The sequence below is a fragment of the Anser brachyrhynchus genome (genome assembly GCF_964034855.1).
Source record: "Anser brachyrhynchus genome assembly, chromosome: 2".
Taxonomy (NCBI): Eukaryota; Metazoa; Chordata; class Aves; order Anseriformes; family Anatidae; genus Anser; species Anser brachyrhynchus.
In genome coordinates, this window is record NC_137695.1 from 79534634 (window position 1) to 79546985 (window position 12352).

The 12352-nt window shown below is 44.1% G+C and overlaps 1 protein-coding gene across 4 annotated transcripts in view; it reads left to right on the forward strand.

The window, feature by feature from the left end:
• LOC308189336 (cadherin-6) overlaps positions 1-12352 on the forward strand; it is a 103278-nt gene that overhangs the window by 27073 nt on the left and 63853 nt on the right. For 2 of the 4 annotated variants that reach the window (XM_080579271.1, XM_080579272.1), the window contains exon 2: positions 4053-4166. The exons of the other annotated variants lie outside the window; for them this stretch is intronic. The gene's annotated coding sequence lies outside the window, so the exon portion shown is untranslated. The remainder of the gene's footprint in view (positions 1-4052; positions 4167-12352) is intronic. 4 annotated transcript variants of the gene reach the window in all.

Here is a 12352-nt window from a genome sequence, read left to right on the forward strand (position 1 = left end):
TGGCCAGCACCTGCATCTAGGAAGTAATTCTGACACCACCACTGTTATAGGACTGCAGTATCTCCTCTGAGTAACATCCTGGAAGTTTGTAGAGACCTGTAGCTGATCTAGAGACAGTGGGACCAAAAACATGGTTCATTTTCTTCCTTTTATTTTTTAAAAGGGTAGAAAGTCAGTAGTACCCTCTGTTATGAAGGCAATTATTTGCAGAAAGATGCAGTCAACTTTACACTGATTTTCTGAAGGCCTATTTGCTTAACCTGCATAGTTTGGGCTGAAGTTTTGTTCAAAGCCCATAGCTGCTTGAACCAGAAATTAAAGCAGAACATGCATCGCCTGAGGCGAGGGTAGGAGGTTCTGGTGAACCCCACCTCGCACTATTTCACATGGCCCTAGTGTTGCTGCAGATGCTTCCTTTATAAAAGCAGACCTTTCCCAAGACACCTCCCTGCAGACCGGCTGGGTCAGGCACACATCTCTTGGCTTTGTTGACTACTAAAGGGCCTCTTTCCCTGACACTGGCCGGGCTCTTCTTCCCCACCCCACTCACAACTCTTCTTCCACGTGGGTCCCTCCCCACCCCACTCACAAGGCAGCACCTTGGCACTGTGTTGCTTCAGCATCCCTGGGGAAAGGTTTGCCTCACGCGACGGTTAGGGCACCCAAATGTTAGCTTCTTACTTTGAGGCTGCCCTCAGCTCTAACGAGGCGAGGTAAAAGCAAGAAGTCTTACGACATAGACAAGGCAGGCCACAGGTGCACCAAAGCGAAAAGGTAACCGAGTCCCTGTCTTCCAAGCAGCAACATCAGCTCTAAATAGCTCACTCTGTATGCATCCAGCTGACGAGCTGACAGATACTTCACAGCCCTCTGGCTGAGGATTTGGTTCTTATGCAAACCTATGACTTCAGATTGCATTCATGCAAGAGGATCCGGGATTTTTATAGAACCAGATGCATCTTTTGGCAGGAGGTGTATATGCATGTGTGTGTGCAGAGTGGGGGGCATATTCAAATTCAAATTCTCCTATCCCTTCTCTCTCCCTGCAAGGGAAATTGTTAACTCAGGAAGACATTTATGTTACCAGACAATTGTTTGCTTTTCCCAGTCTCACAAAGGCTTGGTACTTTGGGAAAGGCAAGGTGCAGGGGTTTCCAGCGTCGATGATAGAGAGACGCCTCACGCCTGATCTGCCAGCACGCTGTAAGAGAAAATGTTCTTCTCCGTTTGGCAAAGGGGAAGTCTCAGTGCGAAACTTCCTACACAGAGCCTTCCATCACACTTACAGATGTGTTGCTGGAGGAAAACCGAGGCTGCCCCAAACTTGCTAAACAATCAGAGAAGTTTGTTCACCTTCTTCCCTAACCAAAATGCCTGTTTGGAAGGAGTAAGTTAAATAAACTTGCTGGAAACATAAAACCATTTATTTCAATGAGAGATAAGATGCAAAAATCCATTCCTCACCTGTCTGTAATCCCTACTGTTTTATGTGTATTGAAAAAGTACTTCCATCAGCATGATGCCAGCCCATCATTTCTTAGATAATGATCAAAATTTTCTCTGTAATGCTCTGCTGCTTAGGCCTCAATTCAGCAAAGCATTCAAGTACATCTTTATCTTTAGGTCTGGTAGCAGTCTTCAGTGAAAGTATACAGCTCGGAAGTAAAGTGCTCTGCTAAATTGGGTCCTTCACAGGACTAAAGTGAAAGCTCACATGAGAGCAAAGCAGCATTGCTTTCCTTCCAGTTACACTTGTTTTATTCACTTGCTCTTGCTGTGTACAGCTGTGGATTGCTGGCAGTGTGTTTGGATGGAATTTGAGGGATTCACAGCTTCAAAGATGAGATGTGCCAGCCTTTAAAACAAGCTTGTATAAACACAGGAAACAAAAGCATCCATGTAAACAAAGGGAGGCAATGCATATATTCACACCTGAGCAAACACACACACTTCTGCATGCAGCCCCTACCAGCAGTGCTCCAGCAGGTTAGATAACACTCCCTGTTTCAGCAGACGTAGCTCTCATTTCTGGTGTTGCTTTTCTCTTTGCTTCGTGATCAGAGAAGCACCGGGGCCAAGCCTGCTGCTTTTGCAGCACACTGTAAAATGTATGAAGAGGTTTCAAAACAACTGACAGTGTCTCGTCTACAGTGAACTAGCATTAGGTATATGCTCTGGGGATGTAGCAGTCTACATATCATTGGATCTCTACCTTATACTTTTCCTTGTCTTGCTGAGATTTTATGGGGAGGCAGATGTTGCTTTGTTTTTGAAAAGACAGTAAGGTTTTAGAGCATATCCTCTAATTCAAAAGGCTTGTGTAATCATAGAGATCAAGGGATTGGGAAAAGAAGAAACCCTTACATTGCAAATACTGAGCATTTCTGAACTCCCTGCCACAACAGAACCACCAGATATCCCAGTACTTCAGGGGGAGCAAGCTGCTTCCCCATAGCCTTTACTGCCTTGTCTCCTGTCCTGCCCTGCCCCTACCTATGCCAAGAAGCCGCACCATCTCCATGGGTGGCCTGAAGCGAGCCAGATTTTATCCCCGCTTCATTATGGATGGGCACATGCATGGCCCCACAGAGGTGTTCACCTTTTGAGGGCTGTCCTGGATCCCTCTCAGTACCAGGTAAATAATGACCCTGGACACACATGCGGACCTCTCGTGTGTGAGCACACTCAGCCGGATGGTATACTAGGATGGCACACCTCTGGATTATTCAGGCTCGCTGTCAAACCCTCAGAGATGTACAGGGTTGCTTCTTCTACAGCCCCAAATCCCATTTGCTTCAATTCTATGAGAGGTAGAAATGTTCGGCACTGATCACAGTTGGCTCAGGCTTGACACAATCTTCTGAGATTTACAAAGATACAATGTTAGTTCAAGAGACTTGCAAAAGCCCCTGAGGGAGCTCATCCATGGGAGCGAGATGCCTTCTCGGGATGCACAGAAGTCAGCCTGGTGCCTAATTCCCATTAAGTTAACTCACGCAAGTATTTTTGTAAGTCCCTCTTGGCACTAATCCCTCTTGGCTTCCCTTCCCTCTTCTCCTTCCCCCTTCAATCTTTTAAATAAAGACAGCACTTAGCATAAAGAAGTGTTGCGAGGCTCCACTCAGTGCCTTTAAAGTGCTTTTCAACTCCTCTGGCAGAAGTGTCTAAGTGTGGAGTATGCAGTGAAACTGGAAAAAGTGGGGATTTTAATGGAGATGATGTGCAGGCTCCTTTCTATCAAATACATTCATCTCAAATTTCTCTGGTGTCAACGTCACACGGCTAAAAGAGGGTGCCGAATCCCCAGGGCTCTCCGTGCCTTTCGGCACCATGATTAAATCCCCCAAGCCGATTCCCATTTCATCCATTTCTGCATGACTGAAGCAAGAGATGTGGTTTGAGGGATAAGAGAACAGGAGATATTTTAGCTAAAGCAACGTAGCTAAGTCTTAGTTATATTTTGTTATCTTCAAAGAGAAGACAGATAATATATAAATCAGCTGCATTACAAGCAAAAAAAAATGCACGGAAAGCGAGTAGGGGAGGGTGGCAGCGTGCAAGTGACAAACCAGTAATTTGGTAATAGGGAGATGAAATACAACAACTGATTTGTTTATCTGACCATTCTATTAACCTCTAATGCAACATTTCATCTTTTATAATTGAGCTTTCCATTTTGCTGTTAGACCATAATAGCTAAATTGGCATCTTGCGGACCAGGCCAGAAAACAGAAGCGAGCACAGGGGCACGGACACACTTCAGTCCCTTCATCTATTCTGCACAGAAGCTGCACCGGCCCCGTTGCATGATGCAGCTGAGGTCTTGCTCCTCCGTGCTCTTCTGGCTGCATGCTGTGGGTGAAGGAGAGACCGTTCCTCCACCTCCTGGCCACCATCCCAGAGCTCTTGGGATAGACTCCTCCTGAGAGCCCTCCTCACCTCCTTCAGGTCAAAATTGTAGGGGTTTGCTTGAGATCTGCAAGCTGCACTGAGTTTATTTCAGCTGAAATGTATTATGGAGTAGTACAGCTAACAGGCTCCTCTCCTGGCAGGGTGTGCAGATGAGTGTCTGGTGACAAAAAAGCTCTTAAGCCAACACAGCTGCAGCAGAAAGAACATGTGGATGAGACCTCGCTCCCCCATCTGAGCCCACTGGGTTGTGTAAGGTAGGGCTGCAATGCAGTTCGTGCTCTACCCACTTAGGCAGGAGCGGGGAAGAAGGAAATAATCAGATGGGAGAAAGAACTTGAGCCAAAAGTTTCCTTTTGCTACTGGGCCAAAGAAAGACTGGAAAGGAGGCTTAGGTCTGGTAGACAGAGGATTCAGGTGGATGGCCTGGGTGCTAATCCGTGCTGTGAATATTATGGCACGTTACACAGCCTCAGCACAGCACATTGAAAAGGATCCAGCTCAAAGAGCCCCACCAGAGAATGGGGGCTGGAGGTGGGGAACGGGCTAGAAAGCTGTTCCAATTTGGTAGATGCATTTTGATGTCCCAGCTGGGGCTCCTGAGGGGAAATAGGAAAAGGAGGGTCTAGCTTGTGAATGGTGCCAAGCATTAGCTGCCACATTGCCTGCCTGCATCAGATTTGCATAATTTTGCCCTTTCTCAGTAGCAGAAGTGCACGCACCTGGAGGGCTTTGATGGCAGAAACACGAGTGCCTGGGGAATTTTGGCACCCCTAGGGTCAGCTGGCAGCTGAGAAAAGGTTCAAAGGCTCTAAATATTGAGCTTCAGGGCCCAAGTGCTCCTGTCCAGACTTCCTGAACTGATACTATTCACAATCTTTTTTCAGTAGTTGGACAAACATCGCTTCCATAATTTGGAAGTTGCTTTTGCAGTTTTCAACCCTCTTTGTCCCTCAAACGTCACTAATCTGTTAAAAGTCCCACATAATAACCACTCTTACTACATTCCTTTTGCCTTTTTTTTTTTTTTAATCTTCCTGATGTACTGGTCTTTTTAAAAGAGAACAAATTCATATAGCTTGTTCCCCAAACTCTGCCAATTATATAAGTAGACATTTATCAGCCACATTTAGGAGAAAAAAGGCTTCAAATTACCTATGTTGCCAGCTTGTGCCTGAGCAGATTACATGTTCAACTGGACACCGACACGCACACCGACAATTTGGTACAACAAAATAAGTCAGTCCATGGCCACTGTTGTATGTGCAACGTGGTATGTTTCATCAAGTAGGGAAGGAAGGAGAAATCACCATTTGCTAACTGGGTATGGATCCCACCCCACTCTTCTGGAAACCCATGCAAGAATCCTCTGAACATATCAGAAAAAGTCAAAAAACAGTAAAGAATAAAGTATCATTTGCTGACCCATAAGAGGCTTTTACTAAACTACTGGCTAGTAGCAAACATGCAAGCTACAGAACTGCACTTGATGTGCATGTCTTTTTTAAAAATAAACAAACATGTTTGATTATTTGTAATCCAGTATAATCCTGTGTGTAATGTTAAATATTTTAAGAGAATTTTGCTTCCATTTGTTCTCAGCTTGCTTGGCCTGGAGCCAAAATGCTGTTATTTTTAAAGGCAACACTTTGCTATGGGTTTTGGATTTCTTTCACCCTGGTTCTTTTTATAACAATTTAAAATTGATTGTGCATAGCAAATCCACAAACAGCAAAAAAACTATAGGAGAACATCTCACTTGTGCAGGTAAACTGCTGGTCTCATGTCCCAGGGTTGTGCAGCAGGAAGGACCCTACAAAGTACTTGCTAGGAGAAGTAAAATAGACCTGTATGTGCAGAAGAACAATTAAAATGCTGCCTCCACACCTACAAAGCCAAACGACAACCAGCTCCTTTGCACCTCCGCCAGAGAAGCAACAGCAGGCAGATTTCTTAAAACACTGCAGAGCTGAGGATGCCACAGGTGAAAGAACCGGGCTGGGGGGTTAGGTCTGGAGAGAGCCCGGGTTGTGTACGGACTGGAACCAGGGCTCACGTGTTATTGGCAGTATTGCATACACTGTTCAACGGCATTTTGAAGACAAAAGACGGAGCAAATCATCTCTAAGAAGCTGTTTTCCTCAGTGAAGGTAATACAGCAATTTTTCCCTGTTAGTTTCTCGTTCTCTGGCAGAGAGCATGTCTTTGCTCCTCCTGGGGATGCAGCTAGCAGACAGAGTTTGCTGCAACTATTCTGTTCCTCCTCGTCTCAGCAGGCATCTTGCATCCCTCTCCCCTCTTCACTCCACTCCAGGCTACTATGACCCCTTCCTTCTGCTCTTCTCAGCACATTTCAGATCTTCAGTTTAAATGCCCGGAATTAACCATGCCATGATTAAAAGTCAGGAACCTGGCCCCAACATGAATGAGATGGGTTTTCAATGCAGGAGGTATTTTGTCTCAAACAATGAAAAAACATCATAAGGACAGATTTGCTTCCATTGCATTCTAGCTTTTGGGTGGCTGGGACACAGGTTATATTTTCCAGTATTATTTGGCAAACATCAGGCTAGAAACATGCTTTCCTAAATGAAAACGAAGATTTGCACACAATAACCTATCTCCAGGAGCTGGGGCTTTAATTAAAATATCGATTATTGCAAGACTTGTAATGAAATTGCCAGTCAGCTGTGCTGAATGTCTCAGTTTCCTCCCCTACCGATACAGGTTTCTAAAAGAGGTAACATCCCTTTCTTCCTAAAACTACAGCAATGTAAAAAATAAGCAGTACGAGCAGTCCAATTCTCTTGTAAGATATTTGTATAGGCCTATAACCTCTTTCAGGGATTTCTTCTTAATTTGTATTCATTCACAACCAGCAGAGAGAATGAAAAGTGTGGCAGGGAGAAACTCATTCCAGGAGTTCTGCAGCACCCTGCAGCTTAGCAAAGGTAATTTGTGTAGTTACAGCTCTTCTTTTATTGAACACATCTGCAGCAGTCATTGGATTGGGATGTTTCCTTTATGCCTCTTTGAGAGCTAGTACATGTCCTGGGTGGAAGGTTGAATTTGAAAAATGTTCATATAGCCTGTGACCAGCTATGGGAATACAAAAGCCAGACTGCTTTGATCCTATCAGCCACAGAAATGCTACAACACACACACGTAAAAGAGAAACAACAGAGAGGACTCATGGGTAAACAGCTATTTATTTGTTATGATCTCACCCTAAAGATTTTCTCATTAAGACTTAATGTGGTTTGGTACAGAGGTGAGCTGGGGTGCGGGGTTGGAGATCAAGCCTATAAATAACCAGCAAGTAAGAAAAAAAGGTTTAAAAAAATTGTTCAGAGCTTTTTTCCTTGTCTCAAGTAAAATTTATAGATTTTACCCTATTGCCACCACACAGTGCTCTTCACTATGAGGATGAAAAGAAAGTAAGATACAATAGTTTTAGAGTGCAATTAAAAGCAAATTTGGAAAAAAAGCTAACAATGACTAAAACAAGCGTAGCTGCAGGCAGAAGGCAGAAGAGACCCAGAGACACAAGGCTGACGTTACCCAGCCAAAAGTATAAGGAATAGGGTTATACATTCAAAGGGCTCCCCTCACAGTGACTGGAAGACATGCGATGGCAGCGTGTGCTCCCTTTTAAGCCCCAGGGGAAGTTGTGTTTGACCAAGCCACAGCTGCCTGCTGCTCCCTTCCTACCCCTCCCAGGCTGTGAAACGTTCAGCAGTCAGACAGTGACCCATTCTACTTCTGATTTTCTTCTTGCAGTTTCGCGTTTCAACATCCTTCCTGCCACAACCAGAACTGCGAGCATTACTTTCACATGTATCCAAGGAAAGAAAAAAAGATTTCAGAAGTGTAGATGCAAACCTGCAGAAGTTTTTGTCAAAGCTTCGCACAATAGACCAACTGACAATTAATTTTCCGTTCTTCCCCAGCCTCAAGCTGTGCTTACATCCCCCCATGTCAGAGAAAAGCGCATTCATCAGTTATCTGTCTCTCCAATCCCACTCACCAAACAGCTGTAATAAAAAAAAATCACTTCTAAATTACTTCAGAATACAAAGGGAAATCTCTCCATTTTGTAACGACTTTGCTAATTTTAACAGGGATGAGGATTCTTTTTCCCTCGTGTTTCAAGCTAGCCTATACTTTCTAGGACATCATATTTTGTTCTCAATTTGCTGCAAGTACTCATCCAGATTACTACAGCGTCCTCCAGCAAATGCAGATACAAATTGACATTAAGAAGACACACATTTCCTGTAGGAAGTCACCCTCTGTGAACCTTGCCTGCCCATAAGTATGCATAAAAGTGCACCTCCTTGAAAAAGATTGAATTCTTGTCCTGGGGGAATGGAGGAGGGAAGTTGTGCTATTAATAAATCCAAATGTTAGGCTTAACTCAATATGCAGAGTTGAGGCAGGGGTGATATATTTTACTCCCCTCTTTGAGAAAGAATGGCGAGGGAAGGACAGACATTATCATTTTTCCTTGGAGACAGCTCATTTTCCTTTATATGCTTATTCAGGATGTGTGGCTCAGGTGCTTTATCTGGGGGGCCTGGCAGGACCCTATCCCAGCCCCTTCCCCACATGTCAGCTCAATGGGTGTGTGACACCACTGAAATGCCACGCTCTGTGCTCCCTTTCTGTCTTCAGCTTTCAACAGCAGTGAGGTATATGCGGTCTGGAGGGCTGTTTTGATATTTTTTTTTTCCTCTCATGATTTAGAAAACCAAGTCGCGCATCACATTGCACACCGCAATTGGGCACAAACAAGGAGTCATCCATCACTCTCCCAGGTTCCCCGTGTTTGCTCAAGGGTCTGTTTAAGGCAGTGTTAAGGGAGCTTTAAAAGCCCCAGACACAGCCAGGAAGGACGTTCTCCCCCCGTTTTCATCATTTGCACGGGAACTGAACCTCAGCGACTCTGCTCATGTATGTGTCAGCACAGGGAGCAGCACGACCAGGATGGCTCGGACTGCAGCACCTAGATGCAGCGCCACAGACATTTTGGGAGGCGGAGACTGAGCAGCAGAGCACAGGCAGCTGCAGGGACTACAGAGCTCCCTCAGGACTGTGCAGGGCCACTTCAGGCCTCCAAAATGCCAGAAAATAAGGCTGCTTAAAGTCAGCCTCATCCACACTTCCCTCAGGCCTCTAAATTACAGGTCGCACCTCAGAGAGGCGGCACGACTTTCAGTGAGCCTCAGCTAATAACTTGACGCTGTCGGTTCCGTCACAGAGCTCGTGCCAGTGGCGTGAAACTGCTGAGAAGAGGAAAAAAATAAATAAATCGATGCTGTGAGCATTGATGGCAGCCTTCGTGACTGCACACTGCCCAGCCTTGGGTGCAGCTCCCCACAGACAGCAGGGGGAGGGACAGCCGCTGCACGTGCTCAGTAGGCTGGAGCCTCATAAAATACCTGACCCCTGGGCTGTCGGCGTGTCTGAGAGCCACTGACATGGGCTTAATGCAGACGTGAAGAAAAGGAGCACCTGTGCCCTGAGCCTTCCTTGCCTGGCTGCGTCCCAGGCTCGCAGCTGGATAACCAGCTGTATCCCAGCTCTGAAGCGCTGCCAAGTGAGGAACCTCTCTACTGCCACTCCTTTTCTTTCTCTGTGCTGCTACTTCTCATTAGTTTCCCTTTTTCCACACTTCTGCTGCACAAAAGTTGCCCATCTGACAAAGAGTGCTACAGTCAAAATCTCATTATGGGCACAAGGGAACACACCTCGTATGTGGAGCCAACAATTAGCATTCATTGTTAGCCTAATTAACATTTCAGCAGTAAAATCAAAATGAAACAAACAGCTATTCATCATCCAGTTACGTTGATACTAACACTTTCTGTCCATGTTATCTATTTTTTGCTAATTCCCATTAATAATACGATTCAGTTTGTTAGTCAGTGACTCCCTGGTACCTCCCCCTTTCTGTCCCATTATGCTCACCTTTCTTCTGGGCAGTCACAGGGAGTTATGACGTCCCAGGTTCCCCACTGGGAGGAGGATGCCCTTGGGGGCCAGAGTTTCTTCCTCCTCGGTCTGAGGTCTGCTTGGGGTTTTCAGACAGTCTGTTGCTAACACGTTCTTAATAGGTCCATGACTTCAGCCGCGATTTCTTTAGGTTAAAACCATGCAATTTCACAGAGTTAAGGTAACACAAGAACTAAATTAGACGTTAGTCATCCGTTGGGCAATTGCTGGTTCAGCTAAAACAAGCTTCAGACCAGACAAGGCCTGAAGCAGCCTGTGTGAAGGTAGAATAAGATTTGCAGTTTGTGGCTAACAAGGGCAGCACCACATTTCCTAAGGCACAGGGCTGCAGGAGCTGTGTTCATACGGGCACTGCTGGTGCATATGTGCTCTCCTCCAAACAAGCACACGTACCAATTACCTGTGCCATAAACACTTCTGTCAGTAGAACTCTGCTTACCCCATCTTTTTCCAGTTACAGTCAAATTAACCGCCATCAAAGTGTTAGATTTTATTCCCCAGAACACCTGAGGTTTTCTTTCAAGCTGAAGTTGCTCAGCTCTGTTCACATCTGACAAAGCCATGCTTTGATTTCAAGCAACAGCGGCTTATAGTTTTAAGCCTCCATCCTATCCTGGACACTAACATGCCAGAAGCGCGTTAGTCATTCAGCACTGAAATCAAAGTTCAATTGCCACTGTTAACAGTAGCATTACTATAGCCTTTAGTAGTATAAATAGTATACAGCACACAGATACAGGCATAAATATATATTTATATACACACACACGTAAGCTCAACATTTGGGATACGATACTAAATGACAATATATCACACTCTCATAGATTCATTAAGGTTGGAAAAGACCTCCAAGATCATCTGGTCCAACCATCCCCCTACCACCGATGTCACCCACTAAACCATGTCCCTAAGCACCACGTCCAACCTTTCCTTGAACAACCCCAGGGACAGTGACTCCACCACCTCCCTGGGCAACACATTCCAATGCCTGACCACTCTTTCTCTGAGAAGAAATGTCTCCTAATTTTTGACAATCATCAGGCATTTATAAACAGAAAGGAATTAAAATCTAAAATCATAAATCTCACATTGCCCATTTAATGAACTACCATATTTTTTCCATAGACAGCCTGAACCTTGGATAATCCCTGCTGCTTTATAAGTGCCCATGTTTGAAAATAAGTTCTCTTACAACCTGCAGTGCAAAATAACCTGCAGTAAATCAGAAGAAAGGGGTACTGTTTAGAGATTATAGGGAGGGAGCAAAGGCAGATAACTCTGGGGTAATCTTCCCCCATATTACCTGTATGTACATAACCCTGCATTGTTGCTAAGTTCCAGGGGCTTTAAATAGCAGAGAGAACCTAATTTCTGGTTTAGAAGAGATAGACTATGGATTGCTTATATAACTGAAAAGACAACATTTCGTTACAAGACGATCAATTCTACAGATAATAAGTAGATGGTGTTAATAAACTGCTGGTGTAATTCTCATTTTGTTTTGAAACTATATTCATCCAGGAGGTGAAAAATATAAAACAGTAAACGTCTTGCAGCTTATGTAAGAAAAGATCATTAAAAACAAAATTTAAGACCTGAGTAGAAACGCATGAAATCTTACAGAGAAATGAGAAAGATAAGCATGTGCATGTTTGAGTTTATCCACGTTCAAATGACAATGATTCCCCAGATTTTTTGGTGGCCATATTATCTTCTGGTTTTGAATTAGTGCTAAAACATAATACGATAAGAGGCTTAAATTCCATTTACCTGATTGCTGTAAGTTAGGTTTCTAAATGCCTTAGAAGGTCTCATCTTTACATCTATTCAGTTTCCATTTCCAGAAATGCTAACTTTGTAGTTCTCCCAAAATGACTCTGAGGATAAATACAATAAAGATTATTAAGTGATCAAACTCCTTGGTAATTGAGACTACGCGGATACCTCAGACAGGTGAATAAACACTCATGTTTGCCTTCAGGGCAATTTGACAATTTTCAGCTTACATCAGTTTGCCCATAATTAGAGGTGAGAAGGAAACAGGAGAGCAGAAAGTGGGAGGACTTCGGGATCAAAGCTAAGTGACCTTGACAGGAAGGAGGCTTTTATCTCTCCAGAAGGAAGCCGCCTCAGTTGGCGACAGTCACAATGCATGCGATATTTAAGATTTTGGTGTGGGACATATAGTGGGTGCAAATAAGCACAATTTTTAGGAATGTCTGAGATTTAATTAAATGCATATTTTGTTGCAAAAGCATGGATTTCCCTAGGTACAATCAGTAAACGTTTGATCACTTCATTTAATATTTAGCTGTAGCATCTTCTGCTGTAGTCATTAAAGTCAGGCTAACAGAAATTTTACCAATAAAAACTAGAATAGCAGCTATTGAAAAAAAGCAATTGTAGAACTAGAAATGTAAAAGAAAAA